This window comes from Toxorhynchites rutilus, chromosome 2, assembly GCF_029784135.1.
Source record: "Toxorhynchites rutilus septentrionalis strain SRP chromosome 2, ASM2978413v1, whole genome shotgun sequence".
In the NCBI taxonomy this organism is placed as follows: domain Eukaryota; kingdom Metazoa; phylum Arthropoda; class Insecta; order Diptera; family Culicidae; genus Toxorhynchites; species Toxorhynchites rutilus.
Genome location: NC_073745.1, coordinates 235,621,345 through 235,637,195, shown reverse-complemented (window position 1 = coordinate 235,637,195; position 15,851 = coordinate 235,621,345). Strand labels below are relative to the sequence as shown.

The 15,851-nt window shown below is 36.4% G+C and overlaps 1 protein-coding gene and 2 non-coding genes across 3 annotated transcripts in view; 1 reads left to right on the top strand and 2 right to left on the bottom strand.

Annotated features, from left to right (window-relative positions):
- Positions 1-15,851, bottom strand: part of LOC129765010 (protein FAM133-like) — a 364,726-nt gene that overhangs the window by 227,273 nt on the left and 121,602 nt on the right. The window lies entirely within an intron of this gene.
- Positions 13,646-13,717, bottom strand: Trnae-cuc (transfer RNA glutamic acid (anticodon CUC)). The gene has a single exon. It is a non-coding gene; the product is annotated as a tRNA-Glu (tRNA).
- Positions 14,015-14,087, top strand: Trnak-cuu (transfer RNA lysine (anticodon CUU)). The gene has a single exon. It is a non-coding gene; the product is annotated as a tRNA-Lys (tRNA).

The following is a 15,851-nucleotide window of genomic DNA, read 5'->3' as shown; positions in this document are numbered from 1 at the left end:
CACCTGTTTTTATCCATGGCGAACGAGCTAGGTAGTCAGAAGTTAGCCACAAAAGAGGCCTGTGAAAATTAGCTATCCAAGTTTTTTGCCAATAAGGAAGCGAGTTTCTATAACAGGGGTATTATGAAGTTGGCATCTCGTTGGGAACAAGTCATCGAACAAAACGGCGCATATTTGACTTAAAACAGATGATTGTAACTAATTTTATGAACAAATGAAAATTAAAAAAAAATACCGCAGGACTTTTATGACAGCCTAATATATCTCTGTATTTTTCCAGTACCTAGGTATGTGTAGGGAGGGCGATTATTCATGAGCGTTTACCGTGTTTGGTGGAAGGCAAGGCAAGAGCAACGTCTCGTCGTTTTGACGTAGAACTAAGTCTTTCAGGAAGGGTGCCAAATCAGTAAACAGGTCACGTTTTTATGAAATAAATTTAACGGTCATAACTATTTTCACTGTAAACGTATTCTCATGATTTGAATACCAATCGAATCGAAAATTCTCTATGATTTGTTTGATATGCTATACATTATAATTCGCTTATCTCTAAACGGTTTAAAATCATGAAAACTGGAAGAACTTCCTTTTCCCCATACATTTGTTCTGCCGATTTGTGTGCTAACCTTACCCGTATTTCGAATGTTTATAACTCGAACATTTCCCCAACACAGACTTCTAAGTCTATGAACCTGTGGAAATATACATGCAAGTCTGGGGTATTTTTGTTCCCACCGAGCTGTGTTTCCCTAACACGGACTTCAAAATTGATGTGCCTGGGAGAATCCGCTATTTCAAAACGTGCAAGTCGGGGGTATTTTTTTTCCTACTGAGCTGTGTTTTCCTAACACGGACTTCAAAATTAATGTGCCTGGGGGAATCCGCTTTGCAAATACATGCAAGTCGGGGGTATTTTTTGGTGTTGAGTACTTTTGTACTCGCTTGTCGTTGTGCAGACCGGAATATATTTTCCTAAAACGTATTTTTAAACTGAGAAGCCTGGGAAAATCGACATTTCAGATACTAGAGGTGAATGAACTTTCGCGGTTCGAGAACTACGTATACATCAGATGTGCAATTATTTCAGAGGGAAATGTAAAATACAATGATCGTTTGACAATTCTTCCGTTCACATATGCTGGTAGTCCTAGGCATCATATCAAACGTAAAAGGACGTTCATCAAATTTATTTGTAACTTGGAACATAATCTATTACAAAAATTTCGATGCATTCTAAAATAATATTCGAATTGTTAAACAAGTGGATTGCATAATATAATTGCGGAGTTCTACGTCGAAAACATGCGGTCGTGTTCCAGATATAACCCCATACATTTTTTTCCATGTCCTATTCCTACCATCCTGCGCCTTTGTTCCTACGGCACGTATTTCCCATAATTTGCATCAACGTACCTCAACCTTTTCTTGAGTTGGTCTACAATTCTAGCAAATAATTAAACTGAATAGCTGCTGAAATACTCCGTAAGGAGATCAATGACCTACTGATTAGATCTGAATTCTCTATTCCTCATACAACTGTGCGTTGGTAATGGTGGTGGTAACTGAGCCACTGAGAGCAAGGCCACTAGCAGAACCTCAAGCAGCCTTTGAGTTCCCGCAGACTGCAGACTTTTTATCGGACGATAGTTTGGTTGGTTTCTTAACCCTTCCACGCTCAAGGGAAATATTTTTCCCTTCTACAAACAACGTTTTAGATTGTTCAATTATTATTGAATTGATATTTTTTTCACTGGTTGTCAAAGTAAAACGTATGTCCAAGGCAGCAAATGTGTTTCTGAACGAATAAAAAAAAAAAAAACAACTGACAAACATGGTCCGATCTGACTTAACAAAGACCACATAATGAATGTGTTATGTGCAATGTCCAATTGTGCTTCACAAGTGAACGAAATTGTTTTGTAGAATACTATAACTAACTATTTATTTTACTTTTCTGATAATTTTTATTATGTTTTTTGTATTACAAAGCAATTAATAAAATAACGATATAATAAACCGAACTTTTCGTTTATTTACTTTTATGGTCCATAGGGAAAAATATTTCCCATGAAATTATAGGAAACCTATACACCCTGCTATGTTTTTCTGACGATATTTTGTTACTTTTCACCCACAATAGCTAAAATATTGTGTTGTATAGGCATATTTACACCCAAAGTTAATTTTTAGCACTTGCTATGGCACCCCGATTTATTACATTACATGAGCTAAAAAATAACAGAGAATGTTCTACTCCCTAATACATGCATAGCATTTGTAAAATATATATGCTAGAGCCAATATGAACGAACGAAACAGGAGACACATTTAAATGATAGCATATGAAAGCTTTTCGTATAGTTTGCCAAATACACGGCCCAGACAGAGAAAGATATATTCTCGTTCATGTTCTTCTTTATCCTTTAAAACACTTTCCAACTTCATTTTATGATGAGGTGTAATATTATCACATTTCTATATAACAGCACTGGCAGCTATATGGATAGCGTGGTGGTGAGAAATAGCTTTGCATTCCAGCCGACCTTGGTTCGATCCCCATTGACGTCGTATGGACTTTTTTTTTTGGCACAATCCCAAATGAAATTAGAAGAGAAAACAGAAAGAGATGTCTGATCGCATACATACAAACCATTTTTAAGCTTTTAAAACAGCTCATTATTTGTGCAATTTGACTCTCCAGCACACGAAATCGCATCATTTCTGCCAAAGATGAAATTTGACGTAGGACTACGTCTTACATTAAGGGTGCCAAATCAGAAAACAGGTCACGTTTTTATGAAATAAAGTTAACGTTAATAACTATTTTTGCTGCAAAAAATTTTTGATTATTTGCATACCAATCGAATCGGAAGCTTTCTAAAATTTGTTTTATATGCTATACATTACAATCCCATAGTCTGTACATGGTTTAAATTGATGAAAATTGGAAGCATTCCCATTTCCCCATACGTTTGTTCTGTCCGTTTGTATGCTTTCCCGAACAGAGCAATCACTAACGAGCAACTTATGCAGCTGCTAGAATAGAAACAACGAAGGGGGATAGCGAAAAGATAATATTTGCGAAGTAAACTTCCCCTTTCGTAGTAAGTAAGCTGTCGCTAGCGTATAAGTATTGCATCTCCTCTGAGGAAAATTCTCAGAATATTTCTGTGCCCGAAACAACAAAGGTCGCTTATTCTGCTCGTTTTGTGTTTTATATTTCCCCTCGAGCTGTGAACGCTAGCGAATATTTCACTTGAAGTTCATCTGGCATTGCAATTAATTGAGGCAATAGAAGAGACTTATAATCATTTGCACTCTTCCATTTTTTCGCCTGCTCTGCCATGGCTCGGATGGTTGTGTTCATTGCAATGCCAGATGCAGACGTAGTCCTACGTCAAAATAATTGCACAGTTTTAAATCATTTGCCAAAACATGAATCCAAAATGAAGCTTGATGTTTGGGTGCCACATGAATTAACCCAAAAAACATATTGGATCGAATTTCCATTTGTGAAGTCGTGGCCAAACGGAATAAAGTTGACCCATTCCGCAAACGGATGGTGACTGAAGATGAGAAATGGGTTACATACGACAATATTTTGCGAAAACGATCGTTGTTAAAGCGTGGTGAAGTAGTTCAATCGGTGGTAAAATCAGGACTAACGACCGGGACGGTTCTACTGTGTATTTGGTGAGACTAGAAAGGAATAATTATGATATGCTTCCTGAGGAGGCAATCTGGCGTAGTGGAATCATCTGACCTCTCTCGCTAAAGGTCACAAGTTCAATTCTTACTCCCGACATTCTTCCAAAAATGGAAGTGAATTGGCGAGCCAACCAAAAGTGTTGAAAGTCACTATAACACAGAAAAAAATAGTTGCTTCCGTATGTCCAAATACTAAATTCAAATCTTTGCTGTCACCAAATGAACCGTTTGAAGTTAGCGATTGATCAGAGAATTTTTTTTAACAATTTCATAACGCTACCTTTAAAATGGCAACAAATTATACAACAAAACGAAAAATGACGAAAATCGAATGTAACTTTTAATTGAAAGCAGTAAATGTCCTGACATGTAGCCCATTCAAATAATATTCAATATAGGCCATTCGAGCAGTTTTAATCGTCAAGTGAAAGCTTCTGCTTTCAAATTTAAATGAAACGATGGCAGAAAAGAACGAAATTGAAGAATCGATGTTTCAGTGTGCGTAGAGAATACACACAATCGAAAATGACTCTGGCTGAAGATATTAAAACTCTTTGACATAGGATTACGTCTTTCGGGAACATATTGGGGGTACAAATTGAAAAGCGAAAATCTACCGCATCGGGAAGAATCCAATTTCAAACGCCTATTGCTCAGTCATTTCATGATGGATTGATGAGATTTTTGCGTCGATCGATTTCGGCACTGCATAACAATTTTTTACATTGAATAAAATAATATATGGCATGAAACTAACTATCGAACAATTGGAAAATTTAAACCAGACGGAAATAGCTCGTTCTGGTTGGTCGAAATTGAAGGTACATTGTACTCAGAATTATTGCTCAGTTAATTTCTGATAGATTTACGAGAGTTTTGCATTAAACATTTTGGGCACTCCATAACAAATCATTACAGTGAAAAGCCTTCAAAACCAAAGTGCTTGTGAAAGCCGGCATTGCAAATACATAAAAGTTAGGATGAGCTCTTGTTCCAACCGAAATGTGTTCCCTATCACAGGTCTCAAAACCAAGGAGCCTGGGGAAATTGACATTGCAAATATATACAAGTCGGGGGCATTTTTATATTGCAAGTAAGGTGAGTGATACGATTAATTCTAGTAAATAAAATTTAAATTTGAAATTTCATATCAATGACCGATCATGCATTGTGATACATTTGGCACAAGTGTAGGGGTTAAATTGTATATGGTAGTGATTGTGTTAACATGACTTGAAATATGAAACGATTTATTTAAATTCACATAAATGAAAACCAATGTATGTTTCCGCTCGAGAACGGATTGTCCAGTTCATGCTGTCTGTTTTGTTGTGTTCATTTTCACCCAAATAAAGTTCATGTGGCGAGAAAACTTGGGAAAGTGAAGAAATATTCGAAAAAGTGATTTCCCATATGCTCTATATCGTATTAGGTGCTGATAGTTCTATTGAAATTTGCATTCCGACATAATAATAAAGACGGTTAATGCATTTACTGCTTATACTGTGCGTCTGTGGTTTTATGGTGATGTGTTTGGGTACGGTTATAATTATATAGCATCGTGTTCCGTTGGGTTTGAAGCGAAAATGAAAAGTAAAAAATATAAAAGAAAATTACCTTTTCCATTCCATGTTTCCATGTTTCCCTATAATAAAGTAACATGTTTTTGCTGGTGAGAAAAATTGATAATTGTGTTCGATAATGACAATTATCTTATATTAGATTGGTGAATTTTTTTTCTTTATTTAATCCATACATAACAGGAGCCACCTCATTCAGGGCCAAATAGGGCGGTTTTCATCATATCTCATTCCACTTCGGCATCTGCTATCTTGATACGCACCATCCAACGACTAATAACCATCCTCCTGTCATCATCACTCGGTTGTAAACACTGGTGGAGTGAAAAAACAATACCCAACAACCATTTTTCATGGCCATCAAATCATTATCAAAGAGTTTAACGATGTAATTTTTCACACATATAAAAAATCAGCATGCAGCAGATAGTCTAAAGGAATTCTACGTCAAGTATGCGGTCGTGTCTCGGATACAACCCTCCTGTGACTTTTTTTTTTATCTTTCAGTTTCGAAACTGTCCAGGCACGTTTGCTACATAAATCAGCATCCAATGTTGCATAACAAAACAACCAATAGATGGTTGAATCAATAAGTCTCCTCTCGCTCGCGTTCTTCCCCTGGACCAAATACATTTTCTGTTCATCGATATTCTCTCCCACTGGATTCATCGCTCTCGTTTTTTCCTTTTCTCTCATTCTCCCACGAAAAATTCCAGCTCAACATAAGCCTGGCAGCGATGATGATGATGATGATTTTGATTATGCCAATAGCTGATATTCTTTTTTGCTCGATTCTCAAGAGTATTATGCTACGGGAATTCTTGTCGCCTGGTCAGCTCGGCTGGCGATACTCCGCTGGAAGCCAATAATAAACGTCGTGTCATTCCCGATCCCAGTCCTGAAGAGATCAAAAGTTGCTTTCGCTTGCTCTCCCGTTGCCCGATTCCTCGGTATTATGCTTGTTCTCAATGGACCTGTTTATGGGGACGATTATGTGCTGGACAGGGTTGATTGCTGACTGCGTGTGCCCACTCGGTGATGTTTGAGATGTAGATACTGATGGGGGGAGCTGGTGGGAAGGTTTACAAGTGCGATAGGTAACGGCGGTCTGTGACACATGCTGGCAGCCAGTGGTCCCGGCCGTGTGGCCGTGAGAGCCTATTTGTAGCTACGTACAGATACTTCTGCTGAGTGCAGATCTTGCCTCGAGTGGGCACAGTTATAAACTGTACGATTCAGGACTCCAGCTGGGTTTTGTGTGGGTTGAGGTACGAACAGATGTACATAATAAGTTTCGGAGAATTTTATGTTTACTCAAATGAACGTGCGTTGTTTGCCGTGGCGGGCGAAGGTGGGCAACCATTTCGGGAACTGCCGCTTGCAGGAAAAAGGAACTTTTGCTGGGCTGGAGAGGACTAGAGTGATAAGTTGTTGAGAATTTGTTTTGGATTTGCTTTCGGTGTTTGATATTTTGCATCGCTTGTTATTTGTCCAAGAAAGACGGTAAATAATGGCGAAAATTGTTTGTTTGAGGGAGAGCTGTATTTGATGTCGTTCGCCATTCCGGACGCGGGCCTGTTTGGCAGCGGCAATGTTTGGTACCTTTTGGTCCCTTCCGGGTTGAAGCGGGTTGAGCGCTTGAACTAGGTGTTTTTTTTGACGTTGCATAATTAGTGTGAAAATTACAATTATAAATGGTTCCATTCCGTAGCGTCTGTTCTCATGAAATGCATTGGAGGAGTATGCAGAATTAATTGAATAAGAATAACCTTATTTCTTGCCTCTCTTGTAAATTGAAGAAACCGTACGCACGATATCATAGAATCTTATCTGGATAAACTTGGCATGTAATCTAATAAAGATAATAATTATCAGTTTCTGTACCATTGGAACAATATATAACCAATACTTAAAGTATCAGAACATTTGTTTATCTTTTGTATATTCATTTGATGTATTATCATTTGATGTATTCAAACAGCCATTCCATGCCAAACCGATATACAGGGAAACTTCGATATAACGTACCCTCGTTATAACGTACCTTCGATATAACGTCACTCGATATAACGTACATTTTACCTCGATATAACGTACACATTATCAAAGTCCAAAAAAAAATTATTTGCATATTTCTTTTCTGAAAGAACAATAAATTATCTGTATTTTGATACTACAGCTTGTGTTGCATCTTTAACCAATCCCGAAATACGTCTGTTTTGTGATTCCGGATTCTAAATGAATCATTCTTCAATCAACAGAACGTAGGGAAACATCATGAGCAAAGTTGGCTTCGTCTTCTAATTGAATTTATTCATGTACCTTACTCAAACAGCAATACAATAAAGTAATATAAGCTACGTTTCAGAGTTCTTTATTATGCTTCGATATAACGTACAATTCGATACAACGTACAATTTTGAAAGTAAAATGTACGTTATATCGAAGTTACCCTGTAGTAGTTCTCACATTTTCGTGAAAAGTGGTTGTTTTGTTCTTTATCGCAAAACATATTGGAACATATTGGGGTACAAATTGAAAATCGAAAATCGAGCACATCTTAAAAATTGTCCAATTTCAAACGCGTATTGCTCAGTCACTTCATGATGGATTGATGAAATTTTTGCGTCAATCGATTTCGGCACTCCATAAAAATTTTTATAATGAATAAAATAATATATGGCATGAAACTAACTATCGAACAAGTGAAAAATCTCAACCCCTATCCTAACGGAAGTACCCACATCTGATTGGTCGAAATTGACGACACATGCGGCGGTTCCCTAACAGAGACATCTAAACCAAGCTGCCTGGGGGAAATCAGCGTTGGAAATACATGAAAGTAGGGGTAGCTTTTGTTGTCACCGAAATGTGTTCCCTAACAGAGACATCTAAACCAAGGTGCCCGGGAGAAATCGGCATTGCACATATATGGAAGTTGCGGGCAATTTTATGTTGCAAGTGAGGTGAGTGACACGATTAATTCTAGCAAATAAAATGTAAATTTGAAACTTTAATGTTGGTTGCTTCGTGAAATTTCATATCAATGACCGATCATGTATTGTGAAAAATTTAGCACAAGTGTAAGTGTAAAATTGTATATGGTGGCATTTGTGTTAAAAATGACTTGATATATGAAACGATTTACTTCAATTTTCCTAAATAGCCAAGCAAGGTGTGTTCCCGCTCGAGAACTAGTCGTTCGGTTTAAGCTGTTTCAGCTGTAAAGTTGTGTGAATTTTCACCCAAGGAAAGTTCATACAGCGAGAAAAGTTGGAAAAGTAAAGAAATATTCGAAAAAATGATTTCCCATTTGCTTTACATATAGTATTAGGTGTTGTTAGTCCCATTTAAATTCGCATTGTGTTGAATAAACACTCAGAAAGTAAAAATTATAAAAGAAAAATACCTTTCCCATTTCAAATATGTTTTCGCTATATTGATGTAACATGTTTTTACTAATGAGAAAAATTGATAATTGTTTTCGATATTGATAATTATCTTATATTACATTGATTTTGAGTTTTTGAGGTATTTTTTCATTATTTCATCCATATATAACACAGGAGGCATCTCGTCTAGAGTCACAGAGAGCGGTTTTCATCATATATCATTCCACTTCGGCATCTTTTATCTGATACGCACCATCTAACGACTAATTATCATCCTTCTATCATCATCACTCGGTTGTAAACACTGGTGGAGTGAACAAACAATATCCAACAACCAAACAAAACGGCCCTTTTCAGAACCACCAAATCATTATCAAAGAGTTTAATTCTTCAAACATATCCAAAATAAACAGATAAACAGCCTAACGGAATCCTACGTCTATGCGGTCGTGTCTCAGACACAACCCTCCTGTGACTTCAGTAGGGTGACCATTTCCATTTCAGGATTGTCCGAAAAATCAACTTTTTCCTCTTTTTCCCAAAAAGGACTTTTTTCAAAAATTCATGACTTGACCAGACCGATTCAGATGATCGTCATATCAAATTAAAGTCAATCAATCCTGGTTATTGTTTTCATAGTTTCGGTTCCAAGGGCGTTATATTTTTTCATATTTTTTCTGAAAAGCTAAGGATTTATCACATGACATATGTCGAAACCAGAGAGGCGTTTTTTTTCGTTTTTGAGTTATGATTTTTCAAAGTTAACCGATGGTCCAAAAAATCTTTTTTTTTCCAAAAATGACTTTGTTTAAAAAATTTCAGATGTTCGATGTATCAAATCAAAGCCAATTAGCTAGCCTTTATTGAAAAAATAACGTATTTGCCGATCAATTGAATCCTAGTCGCACAAATCCAGTCTAGTCGCATAGAAATATTGAACGAAGGCTGAAACCATGAGAATGATGCACAATATTTTTATTACACCAACATAATTTTTTTTCTGTTCAAAATTACTTAATCTTCGAATGTTGTTGAAATAGCTGAGTTGTTTGTATATTTCTGCTTGGTCCCTATAACTACTAGTTCAAAAGAAGTATATTTATAGAATCATTGACCACGAGTATAATATATTTTCCTTGGCACTCTGAATTTGAATACTACTATTTTAGAACGGGAGCTGAGACTACTTTCTTCTAGTCTGTATTTTACTCCTGCAGACCCTGAATTTGTCTTCCCAGTCTCCTCCACCACCAGGGAATCTTTTTTATGCTTCAACCGTGAATGGTGGTGGTTAACCGATGGATTTCGATGAAACACCATGGCGGTTATCACTCCTATACTCGCGCATAGGTCTAAAAAAAATGCATAATATCATTTTCGGACTATTCTTATTTGATTTTAGTCCTGATATTAGCTGTCGCCGGATTGAACGGATTCATATATTATTCGTCGTTAGATTCATACGTGCAAAAGTAAAGTACAAATGTTTGACATTCGTACAGTTGTTCACTGAATACAATAGTCACACATATGCACACTTGAGAAAGAATTGTAAACTGTAAACTATAAATTATTCGGTGACTTATGGTTATTTTTACAGTTACAGCTTCAGGCTTCGGGAACAATATAGACAATTAAACAAGTCGCAGGAAGTTCTAAAGTCGCAGGAAATCCTTTTGTCATCTTTTAAAGCCCCATAAAAAAACAGGAATTAAGTTTTTGTTAACCAAGAACACAGAAACAAAGAATATTAGATATAGGAAAACTTGAAATTCCAGAACCCTTATCATCTGGTAACCGTCTAGAAGGTCGTTATACATTATTCTCTTCAAAAAAGACCCTAAAAACACGCTACAACTGTATGAAATGTAAAAAAATATGTTTGTCTCGATCATGCCGTTATGGTATGCTCTGATTTTTTTTACTAATGAAATCTTAATCGATAAATACGTTTTTATGTTATATCTTAGCTCTTTATACTTTCATGAATTATATTCACACAGTCCTCTGTATATTTATACCGTTTCCCCTCGCGCACTTATTGACGACACGGTCACACCTTTATTCCACACATCTTGGGTAAAACCGACAGCTGATTTGTGTTTCATAGACAGGGAAAAGACTATTCGTACAATATTGACGCAAACGAAACTGGATATCAACAATTTCATCAGACATTTCCAGAAAGTGACGGCAGAGGTTCTGTCTGAAGGGAAGGGTTACTCCGAAACGTTCTTCTTCTTGTATGGCGTTAACGTTCCCTGTGGAACTTTTGCCGTCTCAACATATGCATTAACTAGCGTCATTCATTAATATTTAGTTGAGATTTCTTAAGCCAAATAAACACGCCTTGAATGTATTCCGAGGGGCAAGCTCTAGAATACGCGTGACCACAGTGCAAGTCTGAGGAAATTTCTTTGACGAAAAATCCTCCGGCCAGAACGGGAATCGAACCCGCACACCCGGCATGATAATGTGAGACGCTAACCACTCGGCCACGGGTGCACCCAACTCCGAAACGTCCTGTGGCGATTGACCAAACTCATCACATATCTCCCTGTTTTGTTTCGAATAGGAGGGTACGCTTACCACTACACCATCGGCACCGGCAATCGATTACTCATGCTAGCCGACAGCACAACCTTCCGCCCCGCTGTTTTTATTTCTTTCAGTGAGCACCAGGGTTACCGTATCTAAAGAATAATCTGTATTTATACAGATTTTTCGGACTTTTAGAAATCAAGAATCTGTAGATTCAGATTACAATTTTTTTCGATTTTCATACAGATTTTCAGATTTTTCAAAATAACGATCCACTATTAGTTATGGCTTGATCTCAATCATATTTTTTTCTAATTCACTAAGTTTATTCATATAGCATTCGAATCAGTCTGAATGAGAGTCATTTTTGCATTCATATGTATCGTGTAGTACAGGTCGTACTCGATTATCTTAAGACTCGATTTCATGTGATTCGATTATATACAATTTTGGACTTGATTATATACAGTTTTTTTTTTATATTTCAAATATGACTTATTTTAAGAAGAAATGTAACATTTCAACGTTAAGGTGAAACATAAGTGGCTATTACATGTACAGTGGGGCAAAAATAGTGATTTTTGATGATATTGCTTGAATTTTTACCAGGAAATGTTTATATCGATATTGCACCCAAAATAAGAAAGATAGAAGTTAGGTGTCAAGGAACAAATTGTAGAGCACTTAGAGAGCTTCAATTTAATTGATAGAAACAATCTAGTTTAATATAGTTTTTTAGAATAAAATTAATGATAACGCATCAAAAATTATTCACTTTTAAGTTTTTCACTTTCAAAATGTTATTGAAATCCACTAATTTAGATGTTTTACTACTACATCCTGTACTGATTTTTCTTATCTTTTAAATGAAAGCAACATAATCGTCTTCCGTAGCGTACTTTTTAATGTAAAGCCAGTTTAAGGCAACAGAGTCCGAAATAGAAAAAAGTTCTATAACGCTGTCATTGTTGAAATTAGACCATATGCGTAGAAGGATTTTTTTCATCAAATATGATCGTCTGTCACCTCCTGAGAAAATGAGGATAAATTTATTTTTTTTCATGTGAGAAAGGTGTTTTCTAACTTCAAGGGGATAAATCAAAAATCAAATTCCTCTTTTATATTAAAAAAACAAAAATGCATGAAAAAAAAAACCAATCAAAAAAAAAATTGTTTTTGCTCAATTATATACAGGATTCGATCATATACAGTGAAAACAAAAATCAAAAACTGTATATAATCGAGTCCGCGCTGTACTGCTTTATCATGTTCAATCTAAGATGAAAAGATGCAGAAGTCTTAGTCATCGGCTAGCTCTACAATAAATAAATAACACTGTTTATCTTTTTCCTACTAAAGCACAGTGAATGCGAATTTAACGTGGATGCCATCAACATCGTCAAATTCATTATAACTAAGCCAATCAATGATACTAAAGTTGAAATTATGCTTCGGAATATAAATGTAATCCTATGCGGTCGTATTAAATTTCGACATGTGTGTCGTACTGGTCGCAATTACTTTTACCTGAAAAGGCAGTGATGCATAACTTTGTGAGATTATGTAAGATGAACAATACTCCTTTATTTTTTGTAAACTTCCGATAAGTATTTACTAAACAACGCTTTTATGTTTATGTATAATTTTTTTTCTATAATTCTTCGTGTGATACCTTTCGCATGTATCACAAAAATAATTATTTTGATGTGTTTCACCTTTTATCTTTCTGTTTGAACGTACAGAACAATGCTCTTTACATCTACACAGTGCCGCAATACATGGAGTTTTCCATTAATTTTTGCCTGAACCATGTATGACAACTTTTGTTTATATTGAGTATCGTTGTCTATTATTCATAAAAGCACCGTTTTGATTCATGAATAAGTTCACAAGACATTAAAATTCGTTTAGAAAATGTGTGAACTGATACATTGTTGTATAAATTATAATATTAGTATACTTCTCTGCTGTGGTGGCAAACGAACGCAAAAGGGTAATACAGATTTCTATACAGATTTTCTGAGAAAAAACTCAGATAAAAAATTTTTTGAGACCAGAAACTCAGATTTTATTATGGCAGCCCTGGTGAGCACATATTTAGAATATAACATCGAAACTTCCATCTCAATATAAACGGCGGAATTAATGTTTTGATTCGCTTCGCGAAAGTGACGATTTGGAGCTTCACTTTGGCGTGAAGGATGAAACGAATGAACGTGAAGCGAAAGGAGCGAGCATTAAGGATGAGAGAATATTTTTATCGAGCGTAAAAAAGATCAACAATATATTGAGCCAGCGTGGATAAGCTGCAACAGTAGTAATGTAGAAGTTTCATTATTGAGTGACGATTTATGAATGAGAGTGAATTTGTGAGCCACATCTTAAATTTTTTGGTACTAATTGGTCGAAATATATTAAAAAATATTCCCATACCGGGAATCGAACCCGGGCCTTCCGGGTGAGAGCCGGATATCCTAACCACTAGACAATATGGGATGTAAATTCCTCATACTTCTCCACTACTCTCTTCAATTGACTATCAACAACATTTTCACAACAAATTTTTTTCATTACATGGAATTTAACATATTTCTTTTTTTTAAAAAGGTTATTTATTTTGTAAATTTAGTATCAATTTCTTATTTCTCTATTTGAAAATGCTGACATTGTTTCCGCATTATTCGTTTAGCGTAAGTAAATTGGTATCTCGTGATTCGGTCTAATTTCCATTACGATTACAAAGGGAAACTAATATTGATAAATTAAATTAACTGAGCTCAAAACAATGTAAGTGCCCGGCTAGCTCAGTCGGTAGAGCATGAGACTCTTAATCTCAGGGTCGTGGGTTCGAGCCCCACGTTGGGCGAAAAGTCTTTTTTACATTTCAAATTGAAAATTTCTTAGTAAAGCTCCGAACCTACGGTCAGCTAAAAAACTGCTCGATAATCGGTGAAACAGTAAAGCTACAACGCAACCTCTTTCCAGCAAAATCAACGTATTCGTGCTTCATTTGAAGATCTGTAAAACGCGATCGGTTCGGTGTTGAGATAAAACCAAAAGAAGAAATCCCAAAATTACTCTCTTCATCACAAAGCACAAGAATGGTTAAAATATATATTTTTGTAGGTTTTTTTATTAGGCTCTACGGGAATTATTCTTCTGCATTTTTAATGAACTTCCGATTTTTTGCTGAATACCTCCCATCATTTCTTGCACAGTGACATGCTCGACCATTTCTTAATAGACCGCAACGATGTTTGCATCAATTGATCGGAAATACGTTGATTGATTGATTGGTTCTAACTACGTATCTATCACAAAAAATATATATATACTAAAATGCCAATCTCGAACGCGCTAAATCTCATGTTTTGATTGTTCCAATTTGTGCTACTCAAAATGCATCGATCAAAACAGGTAACTAGAGAAGCTGCGGGATAGAGTTTGAACACATCCATACCACTGCGAAATCAAACGAAGCTGTCCATCGTGTATTCCATTCTCAATACACATCCTGAAGAGAAGCGAAACATCGCAACGTAAGCCATACACCCTTATGTGATTCTACCGTCAGTCAAATCGAATAAATTTCGCAATTGCTTTCCAAATCGATAATCTGGTTTGATGGTGGGTACCGAGGATCGATCATTCAGTTTTCACGAATTCGTGCATTGTTCCCGGATTGAAAGTGGCTTACATTGGTGTAATGGTGGTGAAGTGGTGAAGATGTTTTCACGAGAAGAAGAATGAATACATTGGCGTTTTTTAGGACCTCGAACCTTTCACTAAAGAGTTATTTCAACACAAATCAATGCAACAGTTTGACAGTTCTTGGTGTAGTCCTACGTTTCTCCGGTTTTGTCCCCGACATTATCCCTATATTATTCCGCTTTCATCAGTCTCCAACATCCTGGCTCTAATGACAGCTGGCTAAGTCGTGCCAGAGTTTCGCGGGACCTTCGTGTGATCGAGTGAACTTGGTCTAGTCTGTACGGTTTTTTGACAACCATGTTCTGTTTCAGCATCCTGTTGGGATGTTTGCTGGCATGGAAGGACCAAAATTATTCTCGCATACAAATTTGTACTGGGCGTCGAAGTGAAACTTTCCGTCAAATCATGTCCGGAGACCACGAATTATTCCGGACTGCCCTGAAGATTTTCGCTCGTAGTTTCCAGTCATAAGTTCCGCTTCTATGTTTGGTTTGCTTTGCACGATCCATCATCAATGTTTCCCGGTAACGTTTGACCACGATATTAACGGTCGATTTGGTGATCATTTCACCATGTTGAGCTTTCAAAGTGAGTGTGTAGAATTTTTTTTTTGTAGAACGCACGGGATTGGACGAAATTTTCCTCTTGTCCTCGGAAACAGCTTTCTTCATCCAAACTGACCTCGGACAAACCGAAGAGGTACTTAGACAACAGGACCAACAGTAGCCGTAAACGATTGCAAAAAATTAAAAAAAATGACGAGTTCTGTATACGTTTTGTTACTTCTGAGCACTCACACAAGTAATTAGCCATTCCATGACAACCCAATATAATGATTCTCATATGTTCGTGAAAATTGATAGTTTTGTTATTTGTCGAAAATTATTAGACCCGATTTTTTTTTTTTCATAAAGGTGCC